The sequence below is a fragment of the Bos mutus genome, chromosome 14 (genome assembly GCF_027580195.1).
Source record: "Bos mutus isolate GX-2022 chromosome 14, NWIPB_WYAK_1.1, whole genome shotgun sequence".
Classification (NCBI taxonomy): domain Eukaryota; kingdom Metazoa; phylum Chordata; class Mammalia; order Artiodactyla; family Bovidae; genus Bos; species Bos mutus.
The window spans coordinates 16931221-16956397 of record NC_091630.1 but is presented as its reverse complement, the minus strand read 5'-3'; the positions used below and the strand labels follow the sequence as shown (position 1 = coordinate 16956397).

The 25177-nt window shown below is 36.2% G+C and overlaps 1 protein-coding gene across 13 annotated transcripts in view; it reads right to left on the bottom strand.

The window, feature by feature from the left end:
* Nucleotides 1–25177, bottom strand: part of VPS13B (vacuolar protein sorting 13 homolog B) — an 805186-nt gene that overhangs the window by 630954 nt on the left and 149055 nt on the right. The window lies entirely within an intron of this gene.

Here is a 25177-nt window from a genome sequence, read left to right as displayed (position 1 = left end):
CAATAGATGACAAGCTCTTAGAAGAGCCTGGCACACAATAAACACAAAATAAGTAACTAACTAATACTGTTGTTAATATCTTCTTTTAAATTTACCCACAGTTTTTTATGTGTACCACATGTAAAATTAGATAGTCAGTGGAAATTTGCTGTATGAAGCCGGGAGCTCTGTGACAACCTACTGGAGGGGTGGGAGGTAGGGGGGAGGTTCAAGAGGGATGGGACATACACATACCTATGGCTGATTCATGTCAACATATGGCAGAACTCAACACAATATTGGTAAGCAATTATCCTCCAATTAAAAATAAATAAATTTAAATTAAAAAGACTTAAAAAAAAAGCTTCCAACATACTACTGAAAACCATCTCCGATACCAACAATGATATTGAACTAGTAACGGCCATCTTTTGCAGTACACATTAAAAACTGTGCCTTTAGGGGCAAAATCCATTCAAAGGAAATGGAGATATTTAAATAACTGACATACTATGATCACACTGATAACTCCTGTAAGCGAGATACACAACGATTTCTGTAGAAAGGATTAGAAAACAAGTAAACAATGCGATGCCATTTCATGAAGTCTTGTCATCCTGTTCCCTTCCAGCTTTAGAGATTTAAAACCCCACTGGTTCTTCCTTCCATAAAAGTAAATTCCTCCAAGTTTTTTTCTTATTTATTTCATTTATAGAATTAGGAAACCTTGAAACTTTCAGAAAACAACCTAAGACATATTTTATTATTACTATCAAATAATTAATAATAGTAGCTACCAATTACTACACCAGACATGTTGATGAATGCAATTTATCACAACAAAACCATGAAAATGTACTATTTTCCATAGTTTACAATGAAAAACTAAAATTTTAAGTATCAAAGCAACATGTCTAAGATTCCACAACTAGTAAACAGAACTAGGTAAGAAGGAGCTGGGTGAGAGAAGAATTTAAACTGCAGGTCCTGACCATGCTGTACTGAACTAGCACAGAGCCAAGAATCTAACTACACCAATGTTTCATTGATCAAAACATTTCTGATACTCCTTATGTACAACTACATTTATTGCCTTCAAGTCATCCTTCTGACTTGTCCTAATGATGACAAATCTTTTTCTTTTGAGGCATGAATCTGAATACTGAAAGAAAGAAAGAAATACAGGTCAGCGTGAAGAACAGTGAGTAAGGTTGACACTGGATTTCAACAAATCTTTATTTTCTAACACAAGGTATGGTACTAGATATGTATTCAAGATGACATTTTGTTTCTCTGACACTGTCTTTAAAAGAAAAGGAAGTGTGTATTTAAAACTAAGGTATTAATTCCCTCAAACGTCTGCTAAACTGGCTACTAAAACAATTTCAAAGAGGTTTTCAAGATCTGTGAACCTAACAGTACCTATGGATTGGAAAGTACACCAGAAGAACCACTTAGAAAAGCAAGTCATTTGGATATATAAGTTTTGTTTTCACTATAACAGAATAAGTTTTAAAGATTTATTCTTTACAGAATACTCATTAATAGTCTGTGATTTTTTTAAAAAACCTGTAACATTATTCTTTTGTTAGACTTTTTTCATTTTTCTTCCTCTTCAAAATAGTTCATTTAAAACTGTTCAGTATTTTTTAAAAATATTTTCTAATGTATAGTGAGCAATACTCAAAATTCTGATCACTAAAGAATAAAATTAAGAAGTTTCTCAGTTCTTCCTTATGAATTCTTTTTATTTGGAATCAATCCAAAATCATGTTAGCTCTTTCACCATTGTACTAATTCATGTTCAAGCTCCGGCTTCATACTCCCTTGCTACTGCCAAGTCACTTCAGTCGTGTCCGACTCTGTGTGACCCCACAGACGGCAGCCCACCAGGCTCCCCCGTCCCTGGGATTCTCCAAGCAAGAACACTGGAGTGGGTTGCCATTTTCTTCTCAATGCATGAAAATGAAAAGTGAAAGTGAAGTCGCTCAGTCGTGCCCGACTCCAGCGACCCCATGGACTGCAGCCCGCCAGGCTCCTCCATCCATGGGATTTTCCAGGCAAGAGTACTGGAGTGGGGTGCCATTGCCTTCTCCTCATACTCCCTTAGGCAACCATTATAGCCCATAACTTCTCTTGCTTGTTTCAGTCAAGTCTTTGCTATCTAATTTTATAACATTTTTTGTTTTTTTAATTTTTTATTTTAACAAGCTTTACATTTAGAACAGTTTTAGATTTACAGAAAAACTGCAAAGACAGTACAAAGAGTTCTCACATTTAACATCTTACATTATTATGAAGTATTTGTCAAAATTAGTATTAATTTTATTACTTTTAATCCAAAGCACATTTTAACCTTTTATATTCCTTCCCAGTCTTAGAGACCCACTTTATATGAATAATTCTGATCAGTTTATAAATAATACCTATTTAATGTGCATATATTTTTCATTCCTTCTTCCACAACATCAATATAAGTAGAAATAGGTCTAGGTGAAATTCCAATTAATATATCTCTGATAAAGATGCCAAGCCATCAGTATTTATATTCTGCATTAGACAACAATAGGTATTTGTTAGGATTCATATTGGTCAGAAACAGAAATCCAACTTAAACTAGCTTAACCCAAAAGCTGAGATTAATCAGTTTATAGGACATAGAGAAGAGCTAAAACTCAGTAGTGATAAGAAAAGACAAGGCCCCAGAAACAACTGGTACCACGGTCACAAATGACTCCAGAAGTCTGTCTCCTGGATCTCTTTAGATCACTTTACCTTTCTGCAGTGATGTTTCAGCACCAAGGCAGTTAACAAAAACAATAACTCCCAATTCCTACATTTTATGTCTTCTACTACTAGAAAGAACTAATCTCATTTTCTCTGGTTTCAAGTTCAAACTCCCAGAAAAAAAGATTCTGACTGGTGTGACTTGGAAACTCATGGACTTTGAAAAAGTAGGAACCCTAAAACACTCAGTAAAGTGGCCAATCCCTACATCAAAAGAGCAAATCAAAAGCATTTTTAAATGATATAAATGAGTTTATTTACAAAACAGAAACAGACTCACAGATTTCAAAAACAAACTTACAGTTACCAAAGAGAAAACAAAGGGGAGGGAATAAATTAAGAGATTAATAAACACACACTACTATATAAAAAATAGATAACCAACAAGGACCTACTGTACAGCACAGGAAACTCTACACAATATTCTGTAACAACCTATATAGGAAACAAATTAAAGAAAAATTAATGTATGTAATGCATAACTGAATCACTTTGCTGTGCACCTGAAACTAACATAACATTGTAAATCAAATATACTCCTACAAAATTTAAAAAGAAAAAAAAAAAGCATACCTGGCTTGGCCCTCCCAGCAATTTCGATTTACATGAAAAAGTGGCAATTACTGCTAGAGTCAGACATGACTGAGCAACTGAACTGTAGGAACCTTAACCTCCACTTCTGCAAATGAAGGAAAACTGTAGGCTATAGTGGGGTGGGGGGGTGGTGGCTCAGAGGGTAAAGAATCTGCGCGCAATGCGGGAGACCCAGGTTTCATTCCTCAGTAGGGAAGATCCCCTAGAGGAGGGCATGACAACCCACTCCAGTACTCTTGCCTGGAGAATTCCATGGACAGAGGAGCCTGGCGAGCTGTGGTCCATGGGGTTGCAAAGAGTTGGACACGACTGAGTGACTAACACTAACACATTTGATACACAGGGGTTCCCCCAAATGCCTCAATCTGATTTACTGATGGTTCAATGAAACTGAAACCTAACGGTGTGCACTATGCTGCTGCTGCTGTTCAATCTTAGCTCCAGCAACGTGTAAACTAGCTCAGCAGCAGGATTCAACTACTGACCCCTGGGTTCTTGCCAATGGCCTACCTATCTGTCTGCCTCTCAGAAAACTAGAGACTGGTGAATTAAAGGCTAAAGGTTAGCGACCACAAATTATAGAAAAAAGAAACTATAGGAGGGAAACCCATAAGAAAAAAAATCACAGATAATCAAATCATATGGGTTACTCAAACTGATGCCTGCAGCAGAGACTCTCTCACTGTTGAGCTCAACTAGAATAAATGTGCACCATCCAGATTGCTACCACTGCTGCCTGAATCCATCATTATATCAGACATGGCAAAACATTCATAATCATGGATTTTTGGCATAAAGTAAAAGATTCTGTTCCTAATGTAGAGGTCACCATAATATGATCAACTCATGACCCCACAGTCAACCAGGTTATAATGTCGTGATGGCGGTCACACTGCACAAGGTGCTGCCATCCCATCCCTGTCGAGCCTACTCCTGGCAAATGCACTACATCAGACTTTTAAACCCTAATTCTCAGTGTGATCAGCTAACACCAGCTATACCAACGTGGCCATCAAAACTAAGCTGTTCTATGTTCAAGACCATTTACCAGCTAACAATGGTGGGCCTTCTATTATAAAGGGCACACAACAGGTCAAAAGTTGGAATATTTGATGAACATTCCATGTCCCTACCTAATCCCCAGGCATCTAATATTGTTGAGCACTGGAATGGCCTCCTGATAACTCAACTAAGAAAGATTTCTGACTCCACCTCTTTCACCTTCTTTAGGTCCACAAAATTCAGTAAAGTAATATGGTCAACAAATGCAGCTGTCCAAACACAAAGTTCATCTCCTCTTGACCACCTCCAGGGTAATAATCTGGAAAAAAGTAGTGAGGACTATAAAGACAACAGAGCTCAGCAAACCCTCCATGTAAAGGGCTAGAAGTAATTATTTAGACTTTGTGAACCACATATGATCTCTGTCACATTAGTCTTTATTTTTACCCCCAATCTTTTAAAAAACTGTAAAACCACCACGGTCAGTTTATAGGCCTTCTTTTATTGAAGACCACAAGCCAGATCTGATTCAGGGGCTTGTTTACCAACCTCTAGTATATACATTTGAAACTTCAGGATTCTACTCTGAACATTCCTAGGTAGGATGTACCTTACTTTCCTCTGACAGCAGTCCCAAGCAAGCCTAACTTGTGTACCATCCAAGTAGCAGCCTAGCCAAAGGAAATCTAGGGTTCAAATTTAACTATGGCCCAGCGACCTGGATTCTCTTATTTTACTGATATGTTTATTAGACAAAAAACATTTTATGAAAAGGACCAGACAGTATTTTAACTTCTGTGACTCACAGTCTTTCTATTACAATTACTCAGATCCAGCACTTGAGTGCTAAAGCAGCCACAGACAATAAGAAAACAAATGGGTACAACCAGATTTGCCCCAAAACAAGTCAAGCTGCTGGTGGTTTTCTCTTTCTATATGACAGAAGGAAGGGGAAGCGTAATAACTCTTCCAGCTCCATTTCTATCCTGGAAGGACTTGCATAGAAAATGGAGTCAACTCATATGCCTTTTACAATAGTAAGGTTATATGGTTCATATTTATGCTGTTTTGTACTCTGAGATTCAACACTATAGGACACGAAAACAACCATATACACTATATCTGAACAGTTTGAACTAAAAACGATACCTTAATTTGATTCAAATAAAAAATATTAAATGCTTGGTATGTAGTAAATCACAAACCCAGAGATTGGAAAATATATTACCTCATTTAATCATCCAAATCACCTTCTGAGGTACTATCATTACTAGACATGGAAATTAAAATTCAAACATACTGTATCCCTAAACATGTTATGTAATGTCTTAATGTTCCCATTTCCTCATTTGGAAAAAACAGAATAACTATTTATCTAAGAAAAGTGCTTCTAAGTAATATATGGGTTAATGCATACAAAGCACTTAGAAAGGTACACACAATATCCCCTTATACATGAACAATTACCATTACTATTATAATTTATTATTCAAAGGGGTATACAAAGACTACATTTTAATAAATCTGCCAACTGATCTCTTATACTTGTTCTGACCACTTACTCAACATTTTTTGAAATAAATAGCAAATTTTGTGTCACTTCTGCCCACAGACTAGTTACAACACAATATAAAAGAAGCACTTATATGCTATTTTTCAGTTGGTTACTTTTCCTCAGTCAATATATAATTTAAAATTTGTGTTTACTACATTAAAAAAGTAAAAGTAGGTGAAATTAATTTTAATAACATTTCAAAATATCTAAGTTATTATCATTTAATATATCTAATATATTATATATCTAAGATATGTCTGCTGCTGCTGCTGCTGCTAAGTCGCTTCAGTCGTGTCCGACTCTGTGTGACCCGAGACGGCAGCCCACCAGGCTCCCCCGTCCCTGGGATTCTCCAGGCAAGAACACTGGAGTGGGTTGCCATTTCCTTCTCCAATGCATGAAAGTGAAAAGTGAAAGTGAAGTCGCTCAGTCGTGTCCGATCCTCAGCAACCCCGTGGACTGCAGCTTACCAGGCTCCTCCGTGCTAGGATTTTCCAGGCAAGAGTACTGGCTAAGACTACCTAAAATATATGATATTATCATTTAATATTTAATCAATGCAAAAAATTGTTATTTTTACAAACTTTTATTTTACTAAAAGTTGAACCCAATAAGTATTTAGCCATCTCAGTTCAGACTAGTCCCATGTGGGTAATAGCTATCATATGAATATCACAATTCTGAGTTATTAAATACGTAATTCTCAAAAAAGTTAAACAAATTTAAATCTCTCTCCCTTCTCCTCTTCCTCCAGCACTCCTCTTTCCTTCTCCACCCAAATTTTAAACTCATCCATTCATTCATGTGATATGCTAAAGAATATATTCCTCTGGAAATGGAGAAAGACAAATAAACAATCTTAATACAATTGGAAAGTGATCTGAGAGCTCCCTTTAGGAGAACTGAAGGAGAAGGTAAAGAGATACAGATGGATGAAGTCTAAATTGAAACACCAAAGGTAAGTCAGGCTAAGCAAAAATGGGAAGGACATGACAGGCAAAGAAAACAAGGAAAAAGTCCTGAAACAAAAGAAGTTTAGAGCAGCGATCCCAACCTTTTTGGCACCATGGCCCAAATTCACAAAGATAATTTTTCCATGGAAGTGGGGGTTGGGTTGGAGAGATGAAGGTTTCAGGATGATTCCCATAAGGAATTCTCAACCTAGATCCCTCGTATGTGCAGTTCATGCTTCGATGAGAATCTAATGCCGCCACTGATCTGACAGGAGGCACAGCTCAGGTGGTACAAGTGACGGGGAGCTGTAAATACAGACGAAGCTTCTCTGGTTCACCCACCACTTACCTCCTACTGTGCTGCCCAGTTCCTAACAGGCCACCAACCTATAGCGGTCAGTGGCCCAGGGGCTGGGGACAGTCCCCTGGTTTAGAGTACAGACCTGAAGAACAGAATGAAGATCAATGCAACTTAAACAGAATAAACAAGGATAACTGTTGCAAATGATTTGCCCCATCAGGCATTCAAATTTTCCCTACAGGAAACATGAAAAAAAAATAACTTAGAATAAAATCATAAATAGTTGTCTACTTAAAACTCATTCCCCAACTTTGCTCAGGGTAGGAACATATCTAGCTAACAATACTCAGTACTCACCTCCCTAACTAGAATAAAAAGCAGATGTTGACAGGTAATATAAATACTGTTTTAAGAACTATGCATAAAACACTTAACAGTAGCAAGTTTAAGGCTGCTAACTTTAGCAAGGCCTACTTGGGAAGCTGTTCCTTGACTGACAGCATCTGGGAACCCTTATTACCTTTATTCTCTGTTATCAGTATGGTTTGCTCTACTTAAGACTTTTATACAAAAAAAAAAAAATTATATAAAACACCTGCTTTCCTTCTGGTAGTCGGGAATTTTGTAATGTGCTAGATAAGAGGTTGCTTGAATGAAAAGACTCAGTAAAAATCTGGGTCACTGAATCACTAACAGGCTTCCCTGAGAGAAACAGTGCATATATTAGTGTATATTTTGTTGGTAGAGAAAAGCAGTTCAAGTGTACCTTCACAGTAGGTAGAGGGCTTAGAAGGAGGGTTGTGTATGAATTTCAATTCTATTTTAATCATTTTTCATAGTTAATTTAAATCACAGTATTCTCTTGCTAATAATTATCTTCCATAACTTATCAATGATTATATTCTTTAAGTATCTTCTCTGGTGGCTCAGTCAGCAGAGTCTGCCTGCAATGTGGGAGACCCAGGTTCAATCCCTATGTTGGGAAGATCAACTGGAAAAGTAAATGTCAACCCACTCCAGTATTCTTGCCTGGAGAATTCCATGGACAGAGAATTCCTAGTGGGCTACAGTCCATGGGGTCACAAAGAGTCGGACATGACTGAGTAACTAACACTTTCAATTTCATATTCTTTAAGTGGTTGACTTTTCTCATTCACTAGCAAAGAGAGATCTCGAACTCCTATCTACACTACACTACACATTATTCTATCCACACTACAACATTATATAGATAATTTGGGGGCAGGGAGGAGGGGTAAGGGAAGAGAGATGACCTTAAAAACGGGTATTATTTATAGACTATTTACATTCTGAATGCTCACTCAAAAACACAAAGGAACACTTACATCTTTAGACATTCTCAATAGAAATCAGTAACCTCTGGAGATAAAGCAGAACAAACTGAAACATGGCATCTGGCCTCACGGACCCTATTTTCTATTTCAAAAATCTTCTGAACAAGTGACATCTGAGCCAGGCTCTGAAGGTTAAGTTAATATAAGTAAGTGAAACAGAGGGAGAAAGACATTGCAGAAGGATGGAAAAGCTTGAGCAAAGCCCTAAGACAAAAAGAAGCATAGCTATTTTGAGAAACTGAAAGGTTAATATAGAGCCAGATTTGAGTTTTCATACTATTAATAGGAAATCATTGAAGGTTGAGTGCTAAAATCATATCTGAACTTTCCAAAGCTTACTCAGGCACATGGTAAGCCATGGACTGGAAGAGGAAAAAGAAATGATGGAAGTTGCCATAAAGTAATAGAGGTAAAAATGGAGCGAAATAGATGTATTATAAATGTACCTAGAAAATAAATTTGACAATCCTTGGTGACTGATTTACTACGGGTATATGATTCAACAAGGTAAAAAGTATCAATTATTGTAATGGCATAATTCTACTTAGCATGAAACACTTTAACAAAACGGTGCTTAAAAATGAAAAAAGTGACATGGAAGCAACCTAGGTGTCCATCAGCAGACGAATGGATAAGAAAGCTGTGGTACATATACACAATGGAGTATTACTCACCCATTAAAAAGAATACATCTGAATCAGTTCTAATGAGGTGGATGAAACTGGAGCCTATTATACAGAGTGAAGTAAGCCAGAAAGAAAAACACCAATACAGTATACTAACACATATATATGGAATTTAGAAAGATGGTAACAATAACCCTGTATGCGAGACAGCAAAAGAGACACAGATGTATAGAACAGTCTTTTGGATTCTGTGGGAGAGGGTGAGGGTGGGATGACTTGGGAGAATGGCATTGAAACATGTATAATATCATATGTGAAATGAATCACCAGTCCAGGTTCAATGCATGATACAGGATACTCGGGGCTGGTGCACTGGGATGACAAAGAGGGATGGTATGGTGAGGAAGGTGGGAGGGAGGTTCAGGATGGGGAACACGTGTACACCCATGGCAGATTCATGTTGATGTATGGCAAAACCAATACAATATCGTAAAGTAACTAGCCTCCAATTAAAATAAATAAATTTATATTAAAAAATAATAATACTTAAAAATGAAAAAAAGTTAGCAACAAAGATTATCTGAAGTATAGGACATCTTCTGCCTAATATGTGATTAAATGAATTTAAAAATTACATGGAAGTCTCATGAATAAATATACTAATTTTATCACAAAATTTCTATAAAATAAAAAATACAAGGTTTTAAAAAGGCACCAAATAAAGAGTACCAGGTTATAAACCTATACCAGGTCTTCCCTGGTGGTGCAGTGAATAGGAATCTGCCTGCCAATGCAGAGGACCTGGGTTTAATTCATGGTCAGGAAGATTCCACATGCCATGGAGAAGCTAAGCCCATGCACCACAACTACTGAGCCTGAGTACTGCAAGTACTGAAGCCCATGCACCTAGAGCCTGTGCTCCACAACGAGAGAAGCCACCACAATGAGAAGTTCATGCACCACAACAAAGAATAGCCCCCACTCCCCGTAACTAGAGAAGACCTATGTACAGCAACAAAAACCCAGTTCAGCCAAATAAGTAATAAAATAAAACTTAAAAGCAAACAAACCTATACCAATGGTCAGCAAATTGTTTCTGGTAAAGGACCAGAGAGTAAAAATTTTCTAATTGTGAGCCATATGATTGCCGCTGCATTACTCAACACTGCCACTGTAGGACATAAGACGCCAAAGACAATATTTAAAGGAACAAGGCAGTTATTTTCCAATAAGTTTTTATTTACAAAAACAAGCAGGAAGCTAGAGCTGCCAACTCCCGATCTAGACAAAGAACACATAGAATATGCAAAAGTCGAGCCAAATGGTCAGATCAGATACCTGGCCAATGAGAAGCAAAGCAGTAAGCAGGCATATGCAATATGATCAGTAATTATCTTTTTTAAAAAAAAAAAAGTAAAAATTGGCAGTCTGCAGGTATATCCTTCAAAAACAGTCTGGTAACATTTAGTGGAGAGTACCACATCCACAAGACTGAAGTTAAGGAAAAAGCCTCCAGAATCTATGGCAGTCTGGAAAGGGAAATTTATGACCTTAGTCTTTGATGAAACAAGGAATGGCCCAGCAGAACAGACATCTAGGAACTGAAATGGCAGTTTAACATGGAAGCTTGGACAACTCAAGGAGAAGTTAGGCAACAGAGCTAAGGCACATAGTCAGAGCAGGATTAACTGCACAGCTGAGCAGATGCTCCTGAGTCAACCTGGATGTGTATTTCTTAAATCATTCCCAGATTAACAACAGAATCAAACCCAGATGTGAGGCACAGATGAAAAAGCAAGCAGAGATCAAGTGGATGTGGCTATACAGAAAAGTAAGGTGGCTGCAGAGTATCAAGCAGGCTCTTAGAAAAATGAGGAATCACAAAATAGTTACTACTACTTAAGGGGAAAGAGCAACAAAACTAGGTCAAGTCAGATAATGGAAAAAAAGCATTAGTTTTTTTACTGATAAGTTCTGCTTTCCTATTTACAAATAATATTAATCTAACAGCACATGAGATTTTCTAATGCTTTCTACTCATAGTCAATTAAATTTCAATAAAACAGAATAAAGCTGTATGTAGTTACTAATAAAATTTTTTGTAAGAGGACTATCTATTATTTACTTCTGACAATAAAATCTGAGGTAAATGTTATTATATTTGATACTTAAAACCAATGACTTATTAAATTTACATTACTTGAATATTTTCAATAAATTTATAATCCAGTTCTTAAAATTAAGTAATAACTGAAAGATAATTCATATGATCATCTAAATAATATGATCTATTGCAGCATATTAGATTTTATCAGAAAACCTCAGGACAAAAATAACAATAAAGAATAATGTGTGCAATCAAAGATCACATATTTCCCAGGTACACTGATACATCTTTGACGCAGTGTTCAAGTCTAGCTGTTACTAGGGTAATAATAAACAACTGTTTAACTGAGCTGATATATTAACCACAATATATACCACAAAAGAAAAAATAATTAATTCTTCCAAGTACTGGCAGAGGAAACGGTAACACTAATACTGAACATTAATATTAATGTTATACTTAAAATAGAAAAGAAATAATAAATCAGCCCTTCTTTTGGGGTGTGGTAGGGCATGAAGGCAAGGAATTTGAAGAGCAAGGTATGCAGGATTTGATTCAACCAGAGATGATGTATGAGGCTAGACAGAATGCTGGTCCGAAAGGGTTTTAAGTTTATCCTGAGAGCAATGGCGAGTCACTGATAATAAGAAACGGACTGATGAGGTTACTCTTCCTTTCTTGATGCATTTTTCAGGAAGGGTGAGGCCAGCAGTACTTTGGTAGCCAGATAAGGCTACTAAACACATCCGTGGAATGAAAGGATGGTTCAAAATATGCAAATCAATAAATGTGACACAATCACACTAATAAGAAAAAAAATCATACAATCATCTCGATAGATACAGGAAAAGCATTTGGAAAAATTCAACTTCCATTCACGATAAATACACATAAAAAACTAGGTAGAGAAGGAACATACTCAACAAAATAAAGGCCATAAAAGCAAACAGCTAACATCATCCTCAGTGGTGAAAGGTTGGAAACTTGCCTAAGATCAGAAACAACAAAAGGGCACCCACTCTTACCAATCCGACTCGATAATACTGGAAGACCCAACCAGAGCAAACAGGCAAGACACAAAAATCATATTTAGAAAGGAAGAACTAAAACCATCTCTATTTGCAGATTACATTATTTTATAGAGAGAAAATCCTAAAGACACACTAAAAAACTATTAATCTCATGAACAAACTCACCAAAGTTGTAGGAAACAAAACTGACATACAAAAATCAGTGAATCGGTGGCATTTCCTATATAAGAATGACAAATTATGTGGAAAAAAATAAAGAAAATGGTTCCACTTACAAGAGCATCAAAAACAATGAAATCTTTACAAATAAATTTAATCAAGGAGGTGAAAGATCTTTACAGTGAAAATTATAAGACATTGATAATGAAAAAGACTGAAGACAACCCAAATAAATGAAAAGATAGCCCATGTTCATGGACCTAAAGAATTAATAGTGTTAAAATGTTTACGCTACCCAAAGCCAACTACAGATTCAACATAATTTCTAAAAAGATTCCAGTATCAGTTTTTTTTCCCCAAACATAGAAAAAAAAAAACCTAAAATTTACATGAAACGACAGAAACCTCAACAGTCAAAGCAACCTTGACAAAGAACAGCAAAGCTGGAAGCATCAACTTTCCAGTTTCAAACTATATTAAAAAGCAACAGGAATCAAAAAACTATGGAACAGGCATAAAAACAGTTGTATGGAACAATGGTACAGAATCAAGAAAGCAGAAACGAACACAAGCATACTAACATTTGATAAGGGAGTAAAGAATACTCAAAATGATGGCTGAGAAAACTGGATATTCACATGTTAAAAGAATAAAATTAGATCCCTATCTCACACGTTTTTGGATATAATACAAACACAAGCAACAGAAGCAAAAATAAATGAGTACATCAAAACTAACAACAAAAAAATAGACTTCTACACAGCAAAAGAAATTCACAAAAAGAAAAGGACATCTACGGAATGGGAGAAAATAATTCAAAATCATCTATCTGCTAAGAGACTAATATTCAATATATATTGACTAATATTCAATATAGAGAAAGACTTCATATAAATCAACGGCAGGAAAAAAATACAATTTAAAAATGGGTAAAGGAGCTGAATAGACATTTATCCAAAGAAAATATACAAATAGCAAACACGTACACAAAAATGTCCTCAGCATCACTAATCATTAGGGAAATGCAAATCAAAACCACAAGGAGGTATCACCTCATACTGTTTACACTATCATTAAAGAAGAGAGAAAAAAATAACAAATGGTGGCCAGGAAATGTGGAGGAAATGCTGGCCAGGAAATGTGGAGGAAAGAGAACCTTTGAGCAGTGCTGCTGGGATTGTAAACTGGTGTGACTATAATGGAGAACAGAATGCAAGTTATTCAAAAAATTAAAAATAGAACTATCATATGACCCAGCAAATTTTCTTCTGGGTCTATGTCGAAAGGAAATAAAATCCTACGTGAAAGAGATATCTGCACTCTCATGATCACTGCAGCATTATTTACATAGCCAAGATATGAGAACAACCAAAGTCTCTATCAACCGATGAATGGATAAACAAAATACGAAAATATGCTGCAAACACACATGGAATACTCATGTTCAGTCACACAGTCGTGCTCGACTCTTTGTAACCCCACGGACTGCAGCACGCCAGACCTCCCTGTCCATCACCAACTCCCGGAGTTTATTCAAACTCATGTCCATTGAGTTGCTGATGCTATCCAACCATCTCATCCTCTGTCATCCCCCTTCTCCTCCTGCCTTAAATCTTTCTCAGCATCAAGGTCTTTTCAAATGAGTCAACTCTTCGCATCAGGCTTTGGCCAAAGTATTTGAGTTTCAGCTTCAGCATCAGTCCTTTCAAAGAGTATTCAGGACTGATTTCCTTTAGGATGGACTGGTTTTATCTCCTTGCAGTCCAAGGGACTCTCGAGAGTCTTTTCCAACACCATAGTTCAAAAGCATCAATTCTTCGGCTTTCTTTATAGTCCAACTCTCACATCCATACATGACTACTGGAAAAACCATAGCCTTGACTAGACGGACCTTTGTTGACAAGTAATGGTCTCTGCTTTTTAATAAACTGTCTAGGTGGGTCATAACTTTTCTTCCAAGGACCAAGCGTCTTTTAATTTCATAGCTGCAGTCACCATCTGCAGTGATTTTGGAGGCCCCAAAAATAAAGTCTCTCACTGTTTCCATTCTTTCCCCATCTATTTCCCATGAAGTAATGGGACCAGATGCCATGATCTTAGTTTTCTGAATGTTGAGCTTTAAGCCAACTTTTTCACTCTCCTCTTTCACTTTCATCAAGAGGCTCTTTATTTCTTCTTTGCTTTCTGCCATAATGGAGGTGTCATCTGCATATCTGAGGTTATTGATATTTCTCCTGGCAATCTTGATTCTACCTTCTGCTTCATCCAGCCCAGCATTTCTCATGATGTACTCTGCATAGAGGTTAAATAAGCAGGGTGACAGTATACAGCCTTGTCCCTATTTGGAACCAGTCTGTTGTTCCATGTTCAGTTCTTACTGTTGCTTCTTGAACTGCATACAGATTTCTCAAGAGGCAGGTCAGGTGGTCTGGTATTTCCATCTCTTTCAGAATTTTCCATAGATTGCTGTGATTCACACAGTCAAAGGCTTTGGTGTAGTCAATAAAGCAGAAGTAGATGTTTTTCTGGAACTCTCTTGCTTTTTTGATGATTGAACAGATGTTGGCAATTTGATCTCTGGTTCCTCTTTTTCTAAATCCAGCTTGAACTTCTGGAATTTCACAGTTCACATACTGTTGAAGCCTGACTTGAAGACTTTTGAGCATTACTTTGGTAGCATGTGAGATGATTACAACTGTGTGGTAGTTTGAGCATTCTTTGGCATTGCCTTTCTTTGGGATTGGAATGAAAGCAGACCTTTCCCAGACCTGTGGCCACTGCTGAGTTTTCCAAAAGTATTCCACGGAATATTATTCAATAAAAAAAACAAAGGAAATTCTGGCATTTCTCTCTCTCTCTCACACACACACACACACACACACACACAAAGAAAAGATGGCCCTTAAGGGCCATCTTAAGTGAAATAAGTCAAGAAAGGCAAATACTGTTTGATCTCACATATATGTTGAGAGTAGGAGAGGAGACTTCACAGAAAAAGAGACCAGATTTGTGATTACAACAGGCAGAGTATAGAGGGTAGAGAAATTGGATAAAGGCAGTCAAAAGGTGGGTAAGGAAACTGGATAAAAGTAGTCAAAAGGTGGGCTCCCCAGGTAGCTCAGCTGATAAAGAATCCGCCTGCAATGCATGAGACCCTGGTTCAATTCCTGGATCAGGAAGCTACCCTGGAGAAGGGATAGGCTACCCACTCCAGTATTCTTGGACTTCCCTGGTGGTTCAGCTGGTAAAGAATTTGACTGCAATGTGAGAGACCTGGGTTTGAGGCCTGGGTTGGGAAGATTCCCTACAGGAGGGCATGGCAACCCACTCCAGTATTCCTGGGCTTCCTTGGTGGCTCAGACAGAAAAGAATCCACCTGCAATGCAGGAGACCTGGGCTCAGTCCCTGGATTGGGAAGATTCTCTGGAGGAGGGCATGGCAATCCACTCCAGTGTTCTTGCCTAGAGAATCCCCATGGACAGAGGAGCCTGACAGGTTACAGTCCATGGGGGCACAGAGTTGGAAACCACTGAATGACTCAGCGCAGTCAAAAGATATATACTTCCACTTATAAAATAAATAAGGGACTTCCCTATAGCTCAAATGATAAAGAATCTGTGTGCAATGTAGGAGACCTGGGTTCAATCCCTGAGTCAGTAAGATCCCCTGGAGAAGGAAATGGCAATCCACTCCAGTATTCCTGCCTGGAGAATCCCATGGACAGGAGCCTAATGGGCTACATTCCATGGGATCACAAAGAGTTGGACATGACTAAGTGACTAGCACACACACAAACACATATAAAATAAATAAGTACTGGAAATGTAAAGCACAACATGATGACTATAGCTAACTGCTGTGTATTATATTTGAAAGTTGCTAAAGGAATAAATCCTGTAAGTTCTCATTGCAAGGGGAAAAATATTTTCTTTTTTTATTCTAAATATACAAGGCAATGGATAGTAATTAAACTTACTGTGGTAATCATTTCCCAATAAGTGAAAGGCAAGTCATTATGCTGCATGACTATTTTAACAATATTGACTCCTCCAATCCATGAGCATGAGTATCTTTTTCATTTGTGTCTTTGCTATTTATTTTATTAAATTATTATTCTGATTTAAACATCAAAAAGTCTTACTGGTAATTTTAATGCAAATTTAACTCAAGTATTTTTATTTATAGCCAAGGATAAATTAAGAATCAATACTTCTATCTAGAAAGAAAATTTTATCACAGTTCAAAACACATGTTTCAGAACGCACTGGACATACATGTTGAGGGAAGTAGTGAGGGACAGAAAAGGCGTATCACTGTACCTCAATCTTTTTCCTAAACGGTTAAAGAACTGTTCAACAACTCCAAAACCCTTTTTATATGCACACCTGGGAAGAATACCAAATCCGAAACTTTCCTCAGAGTTACACTGATGTGGTTTCAGACCAGATGTTTAAATGTTACAGTATGTACATTTTCTTCCCCTCTTCTAAGGCAGAAGTAAAGTAAGAGGAATATTTGACTTCACTCCACAAGAGACCTATTTAATAGTTTGGCGGTTATGTAAGTAAAGGTAGCTTGGCTAAGTCAATGTTGACGACATACAGAACGACATGATCCTAATGAGTTGGAAAATATTGGCTCTCATGAGAATAGACCAGATGCTACTGAGCTGAGAAAGCTACTGTATTATTGAATTTCATTTTTATGAGGTAAAATTTATTATTCAACCATTAAGGTATCCCACATGAAATCTTGCATAAAATACTTTTACAGTTACATTCTGGAAAGTAGATTTTTATTTTAACATTAAGACAACACTTAAATAACAGATTCAAATGTCCATTTGATCACCTTGCACATAGATTTTAAAGTCTGTAAGTAATTTCCCAACAAAGACCAGAGCTAGACTGTCAACAAAACAATGAACTATCTGAATAAAGAAAAAGAAGTAACAAGTCTTCGTTTCCCTGAGCAAACAAAAGCCATGTGTGACTTTGTATTTTAACCCTGAGCAAAAGGACAAAACTTACAACCTCTATGATATGAGCACCATCAGAAACAAACAAAAAAAATGTGTAAATCAAGATCTCAATTACTCATACTTACTTCCAACTTTAATATCTCTGCTTTATTATATATAATTTTTTATTATTTTAACTAAATTCCCAATATTTTATATTCTTTCATTACATGATTTCTATGGAATAGAAAACTTTGATTATCTTACTTTTATTCTGGTCTTATTTACCAGAGTTTGGTAGATGTAACAAAAACAAATAGTAACAGAAAGGTCCAAAACCCTGGCTTCAAAAACTAGCTTACTTCATGAATATCTCTGGGATGATACATGAGAAATACACTGGATTGCTCTAAGCAAAACTTTTCACACCATGTAACGGAGGATACATAACCTGCCGACATCAATATTACAAGTAAGATAAACAAAAATTAATGTATGAGAAATATCAGCCTAAAAAAGGTGAGTCAATTCAGATTGTTCAAGTAAGTCTTATGGTATCCAGTCCCTGCAAAACGCAGCTCAGTAAAGGAAAAATGCATAGTAGACAACTGTATAGTATGTGAAAAGCAGATTAAAGGACACAGTTTCATATACTTCTAGCATCCCACTGCACTTCAATATTCTGTTGCTCCACTCCCATTTGGAATCTCTAGTAGAAGAGAGAATACATGGTTCTTCACAGCTGACCAAGAGCCTGGAATAGCCTCTTGTCAACAACTATATTAAAAAGGCACTGATGTATAGAACAGTCTTATGGACTCTGTGGGAGAGGGAGAGTGCGGGAAGATTTGGGAGAATGGCATTGAAACATGTAAAATATCATGTATGAAACGAGATGCCAGTCCAGGTTCGATGCATGATACTGGATGCTTGGGGCTAGAGCACTGGGACGACCCAGAGGGATGGTATGGGGAGGGAGGAAGGAGGAGGGTTCAGGATGGGGAACACATGTATACCTGTGGCGGATTCATTTTGATATTTGGCAAAACTAATACAATTATGTAAAGTTTAAAAATAAAATAAAATTTAAAAAAAAAAAAAAGGGGGCACAATGCACAATCTCTTCAATAAGCTCAAACAAGACCTTACCTACATCTTGAATTCTGGTCTTCTTTTATATAGTTCACTACTTTGTTATCCTATTTACTTTCTTCCTTACTTTTTGAATGTACCTTTTCCCTATTATCTCCTCAGCTAAAACACTGGATCAATGAGACTCCAATTCTGACAGTCGTTACCTCGGTCTCCAAGAACCTCACACCTTACAACCACTTTCATAAGCAATATTCCTGGGTGTATGATGCCAGCAGACACCTATAGCCAGGACAAAACAACAAATGCACTCCACAAACAATACTGCATTTCACAAATACTCTAGGAGTAGATCAACAAATATTATCACCATTTTCTAAATAAAAAAGTTAATTGAAATAAAATGAAACAAATTGCCCTTTGTTTAGACATAAATAGATGATCATGCTATAATTCAGTAAATTTTAATAGTTGAAAACTAAAAATACTCTTATCTGAGAGAGACAGTAAGGCAGTTACTATACCAGGATCTATATGTAACAGATTAATATAACTCAATGCACAAAATTATATCTCTAACAAGCATTAGCACAGAAAGTTTTTCCTACTTATTTTAATAATTGTTAATTTTATTCTCTTTTTAAAAGGCTGAGAAGAAAAATCCAGTGTAGCTTTAAGAACATGTAGCATAATTCAATATTCACACAGATATTCGCATAAAGAGAACACAGAGTCTATTAAAATAATAAATAAATGATACAGAGGCTATAAAGAAAATGCCTTTTCTTCCTTAAAGGGATTTGCAGTTTTGATATTTGAAACAAAATTTGATGTTTCATTTCTGAAGCATCATTATTACCTAACATTTAAAGACAAGTGCACAAGGCTGTTGCATATTCTATGACCCAGTGAAATCTATCAACCTAAAGTTACTTGATTTTACATATATAGACATGTTTAATACCTTCGGTTATTAAAAGAGAAAACGTTAATTAAGATTAAATAGGAAAAAAAAAAAAGATTAAATAGGTATTTTTAAGAAAATAATGAGGTGAATAAAATAGTAAAATAACTCTGTACCTTTAAACCAAGAATAAAGGATTATTATTCTGGGCTTAGTTTTCTTTATATAAAAATGCTGCATAGGAAGTACAATTATTGCTCTACTGCTAAAAGGTAATGCTCAAAATCCTTCAAGGTAGGATTCAGCAGTACCTGAACCAAGAACCTACAGATGTAGAAGCTGGATTTAGAAAAAGAAGAACCAGAGACCAATTTGCCAACATCCATTTAATAAAAGAAAAAGCAAAAGAATTCCAGAAAAAGAGCTACTTCTGCTTCATTGACTACGCTGAAACCTTTGACTGTGTGGATTTCAACAAACTGTGGAAAATTCTTAAAGAGATGAGAATACAAAACTACCTTACCTCCCTCTTGAGAAACCTGTATGCAAGTCAAGAAGCAACAGTTACAACCTGTCATAGAACAAAGGACTGGTTCAAAATTGGGAAAAGAGTACATCAAGGCTGTATACTGTCACCCTAATTATTTCAATTCTCTGCAGAGTACATCTTGTGAAATGTCGGGCTGGATAAAGCTCAAGCTGGAATCAAGATTGCCGAGAGAAATATCAACAACCCAAGATATGCAGATGGTACCACTCTAATGGCAGAAAGCAAAGATGAACTAAAGAACCTCTTGATGAAGGTGAAAGAGGAGAGTAAAAAAGCTGACTTAAAACTCAACATTCAAAAAACTAAGACCATGGCATCCAGTCCCATCGTTTCTTTGCAAACAGATGGGGAGGAAAGTGGAAACAGTGACAGACTTTATTTTCTTGGGCTCCAAAATCACTGCAGATGGTGACAATGGTCATGAAATTAACAGAAACTTGCTCCTTGGAAGAAAAACTATGACAATCATAGACAGCATATTAAAAAGCAGAGACATTACTTTATCAACAAAGGTCAAACAGTCAAAGCTACGGCTTTTCCAGGAGTCGTGTCTGGATGTAAGAGTTGGACCATAAAGGAGGCTGAGCACCAAAGAATTGATGCTGTCGAATTATGGTGCTGGAGAAGACTCCTGAGATTCCCTTGGACAGCAAGGAGATCAAACCAGTTAATCCTAAAGGGAATCAACCCTGAATATTCATGGGAAGGACTGATGATGAAGCTGAAACTCCATACTTTGGCCACCTGATGCGAAGAGCTGACTCATTTGAAAAGACCTTGATGCTGGGGAAGACTGAGGGCAGGAGAAGAAGGGGGTAACAGAGGATGAGATGATTGGATGGCATCATCGACTCAATGGACATGAGTTTGAGCAAACTCCAGGAGATAGTGAAGGACAGGGAGGTCTGGTGTCCTGCAGTCCATGGGGCCGCAAAGAGTCGGACACAACTGAGTGATCAAACAGCAAAAGCACTGTACTAAGAATAAAATGAACAGAGTAAGATTTGGGGGGGCGAGATGGGAGCAAAAAACAAAGAAATAAAACTAGACACTTGGAAATCAGGCTTTTAAAAAATATTTTAGCTGATTAATTCAATGATACACTTTATATCTGCTTCATTTGATAAAAATAAGAAATCTTAGAAAAGAGATAAAAACTTCCTGACACATTTCATTTTCCTCAACTCCCTTAATCTCCAAAAAAATTAGTCCCAGATTATCAGGTTACAAATCACTTAACCTGTGATTACTTATCTATTCAATTTTTTTAAGACTATGGCAGAATCCTATCAGGAGAGAATGTTTTCAGAGTAAGAAATTTTAAATAAGATGCTTTTACATAGCACAGTCCATTCAATAAATTCAGAAAAGGAAATATTGAATTAATTTGTCAGATTGAATATTATACACTAAGTATGATCAAAAATTAGTATGAATTTTTAAGCTATCTAAGCAACAAAAACAAAAATTTTAAATAAAGGTAGATTAATAAGATGAGATGACTGAAGAGCCTTGTGATAGGGTGAAAAAGCTGGCTTAAAACTCAACATTGAAAAATAAGATCATGGCATACGGTCCCATCACTTCATGACAAATAGATGGGGAAAAAGTGGAAACAGTGACAGACTTTATTTTCTTGGATTCCAAAATCACTGCAGAAGGTGACTGCAGTCATGAAATTAAAAGATGCTTGCTCCTTGTTAAAAAGCTATGACAAACCCAGAGAGCATATTAAAGAGACACCACTTTGCCAACAAAGGTCCAAACATGTTTTTCTCATGTAGTCATGTACGGATGTGAGAGTTGTACCATAAAGAAAGCTGAGCGCCAAAGAATTGATGCTTTCGAACTGTGGTGCTGGAGAAGCCGCTTGATAGTTTCATGGACTGCAAGGAGACCAAACCAGTCAATCCTAAAGGAAATCAACTCTGAATATTCACTGGAAGGACTGATGCAGAAAAGTCCCTGATCCTGGGAAAAACTGAAGGCAAACGGAAAACAGTATGGCCGAGGATGAGCCATTTAGACAGTATCACCAACTCTATGAACATGAATTTGAGCAAACTCCGGAAGACAGTGAAGGACAGGGAAATCTGGCGTGCAGCAGTCCACGGGTCCCAAGAGTGAGATATGACTTAGCAACTGAACATCAAACAACAAATACTATGAGATACCCAACCAAAAAACAAAACAAACAAAAAACTCTGGAAGGAATGTCACAGAAAATAGAAATCTGATAAACAACAACAACAAAAAAAAGAATTAGTTAATTTCAAACAGTGATAAATGCTTCTGCTAAAGAACGGCTTCACTGTAGACGATTCAGGTGAAAATCTGAAAGAAAAGCTTTTGTACAGTAACTCTAATAAAATAATGGTCATATGAATGGTAATGACAAAATGTTTTAGTCCCTTAGGGCTGCTATCAGAAATTTATTTCTCTCAGTTCTGGATACAGAAAGTCCAGAATCAGTCTGCCAGCATGGTCACGGTCTGGTGAGAACCACCTCCTGCTCCAGACTACCTACTTCTTCATCTGTCCTCAGATGATAGCAGGGTTAAGGGAGCTACTCTCTGGCCTCTTTTAATATGGACACTGATCTCATGACTACACTCTCATGATCTAATCAACCCCCAAAGGCTCCACATTTCCTAATGCCATGACAATGGCATTAGAATTTCAACATATGAATTTTGGTGGGACACAAACATTCAGACCACAACACATAATTCAATCCAGTTAAAACAGTCATCCATTTAAAACATTTTTTTAACAAGATAAAATTCATGTAACATAAAATTCATCCTTTTAAAGTGCACAATTAAGAGGAATTTACCATATTCACAAGAGTTAAAACTTCACCACTATCTACTTCAAGAACATTTTCATCAATCCAAAAGAAACTCATGAAGTCATTCCCCATCCCTCCTTTCCCCAGGCTCTGGCAACCATTAATCTACTACTTCTCTCTATGGATCCGCCTATTCTAAGCATTTCATAAAACTAGAATCAAAATATGAGACTTTTTGCATCTGGCTTCTTCTAATTAGCATTAATATTTTCAAGGTTCATCCACATAAGATAATGAAGTATCAGTACCTCATTCCTTTTTATGTCTGAATAATATTTCATTGTAAAGATATAACACATTTTGCTTATCCATTCATCAGTAAGAGACATTTGTACTGTTTCCACCTTTTGGCTGTTAAGAATACATGCTATGTGATCTCCATTACATGTGGAATTTTAAAAGGTCAAATTCATAGAAGCGGAGGGCAGAATACTGTTTACCAGAAGTAGGGAAGTGGGGGAAATAAGAGATATTGATCAAAGAATACAAAGATGCAGTTTTATACAATGAGTAAATTCTAGAAATCTAAAGTACAGCATGATGATTTTAGGTAATAATACTGTATCATATACTGGAAATTTGTTAAGAGTAAATTTCAGGTGCTCTCATCATAGGAAAAAAAATGGTACCTATGTGAGAAGGTATGTTAATTAGCTTGACTGGTAATCCTTTCACTAAATATATAAAAACATCATGTTGCACACCTTAAATATATAAAATTGTTATTAAAAAATAAATACTTTTGGTAATTCCTGAGTGGTCCACTGGTTAACACTCTATGCTTTCACTTCAAGGGGCATGGGTTCAATCCCTGGTTGAGGAACTAAGAGTCCACATACTGTGCAGCATGAAGAAAAATAATTTTTTTAATTTTTAATAAAAATAAATCAATAAACACTTCTGCATGCAAAAAAGGAAAAGATAACAATGCTATGAATTCATGTATAAGATGTTATGTAGGTATGTGTTTTCAATTCTCGGCTACATATATATATATATATATATGAGTAAAACTGCTGGGTTATATCCCAGATGGCGCTAGAGGTAAAGAACCCATCTGCCAATGCAGGAGACCTAAGAGACCGGGTTTGATCCCTGAGTCCAGAGATCCCCTGGAGGGGGGCATGGCAACCAACTTCAGTATTCTTGCCTGGAGAATCTCCATGGACAAAGGAGCTGGTGGATTACAGTCCATAGGGGTGCACAGAGTTGGACACAACTGAAGCAACTTAGTATGCATACATATTAACTCTACATTTAACTTTCTGAAGAACAAATTGTTTTTCAAAGCAGTATCAGTTACTTTGTAAGTTAATAATTCAGTAAGAGGATACAAATTTCAAACAATTATACAAAGGAAAATTAAATGAGAAAAATAGCATTTTTTTAAAAAGTAGGTAACTAAAACAGTATAAAAGGAAATGAAACAGTAAGATGATAGAAACAAAGACAAAAAATACAATCACAAGTATAAATGAATTGAATTTACTAGCAAAAAGGCAGATTATAAAATTTGATCTAAAATATCTAGTTCTATGCTATTTCCAAGACATATACCTAAAGCATAAAAATATAGATAGGTTTTAAGTAAAATAATGAAAATAGAAGTATAGCAAAAACCAACCAAAGATAAAACAATTATAACTATGTTAATATGATAAAAATAGATATAATTCAAAAGACTAAGAAACAGAGTCACTACATTTAATAAAAGCATCAAATCAAAAAGAGAATATAAATATGGATATGTGTATAGGTGTATATACATATAAGAAGATCTGTACACTATCTCAGAGGATTTAGAGAATTCAAAGCCCTTTCATAAGCTAAGAATTTCTAAACAAATGAAACATCAGTCCTATAATCTCTTTATAGAATCCTAAAAATCTGACAAAAAACAACCATAAAACTTTGCATTAGGCAATGGCTATATCAAATGTTAAAAGGCTCTAATTAAACTGTGTCTTTTAAGAATTTATAAAACACTCCCCATAGTAAAGTCTGACCTTAAAACCTTAAAAAGCATTGTATAACAACAAAACCAAATTTATTTTACTAAATAAATAATGTATAAAATAACATCTTAAGCATAACTACACTTAATAAAAATACATCCTTTTATGTTACCAACAAAAGTAACTTTATTTGAGCTGATACAATGTAAAAGAAGCAAGGCTTCTCTAAGTTTTCCTATTTATGTATAAAGTGAGTGATAAGATGAAGATAATACTGGCATCAAAGTAAATTTTTAATTTTCAGTAGTTCATTCAGGGTGTAAGACTCAAGTTTTTCACATAAATAAAATAAATAACTTGCTTACAAATGCTAAAATACTGCAATTAAGAATTTTTTTCCAGCACTCAGTTTGAGT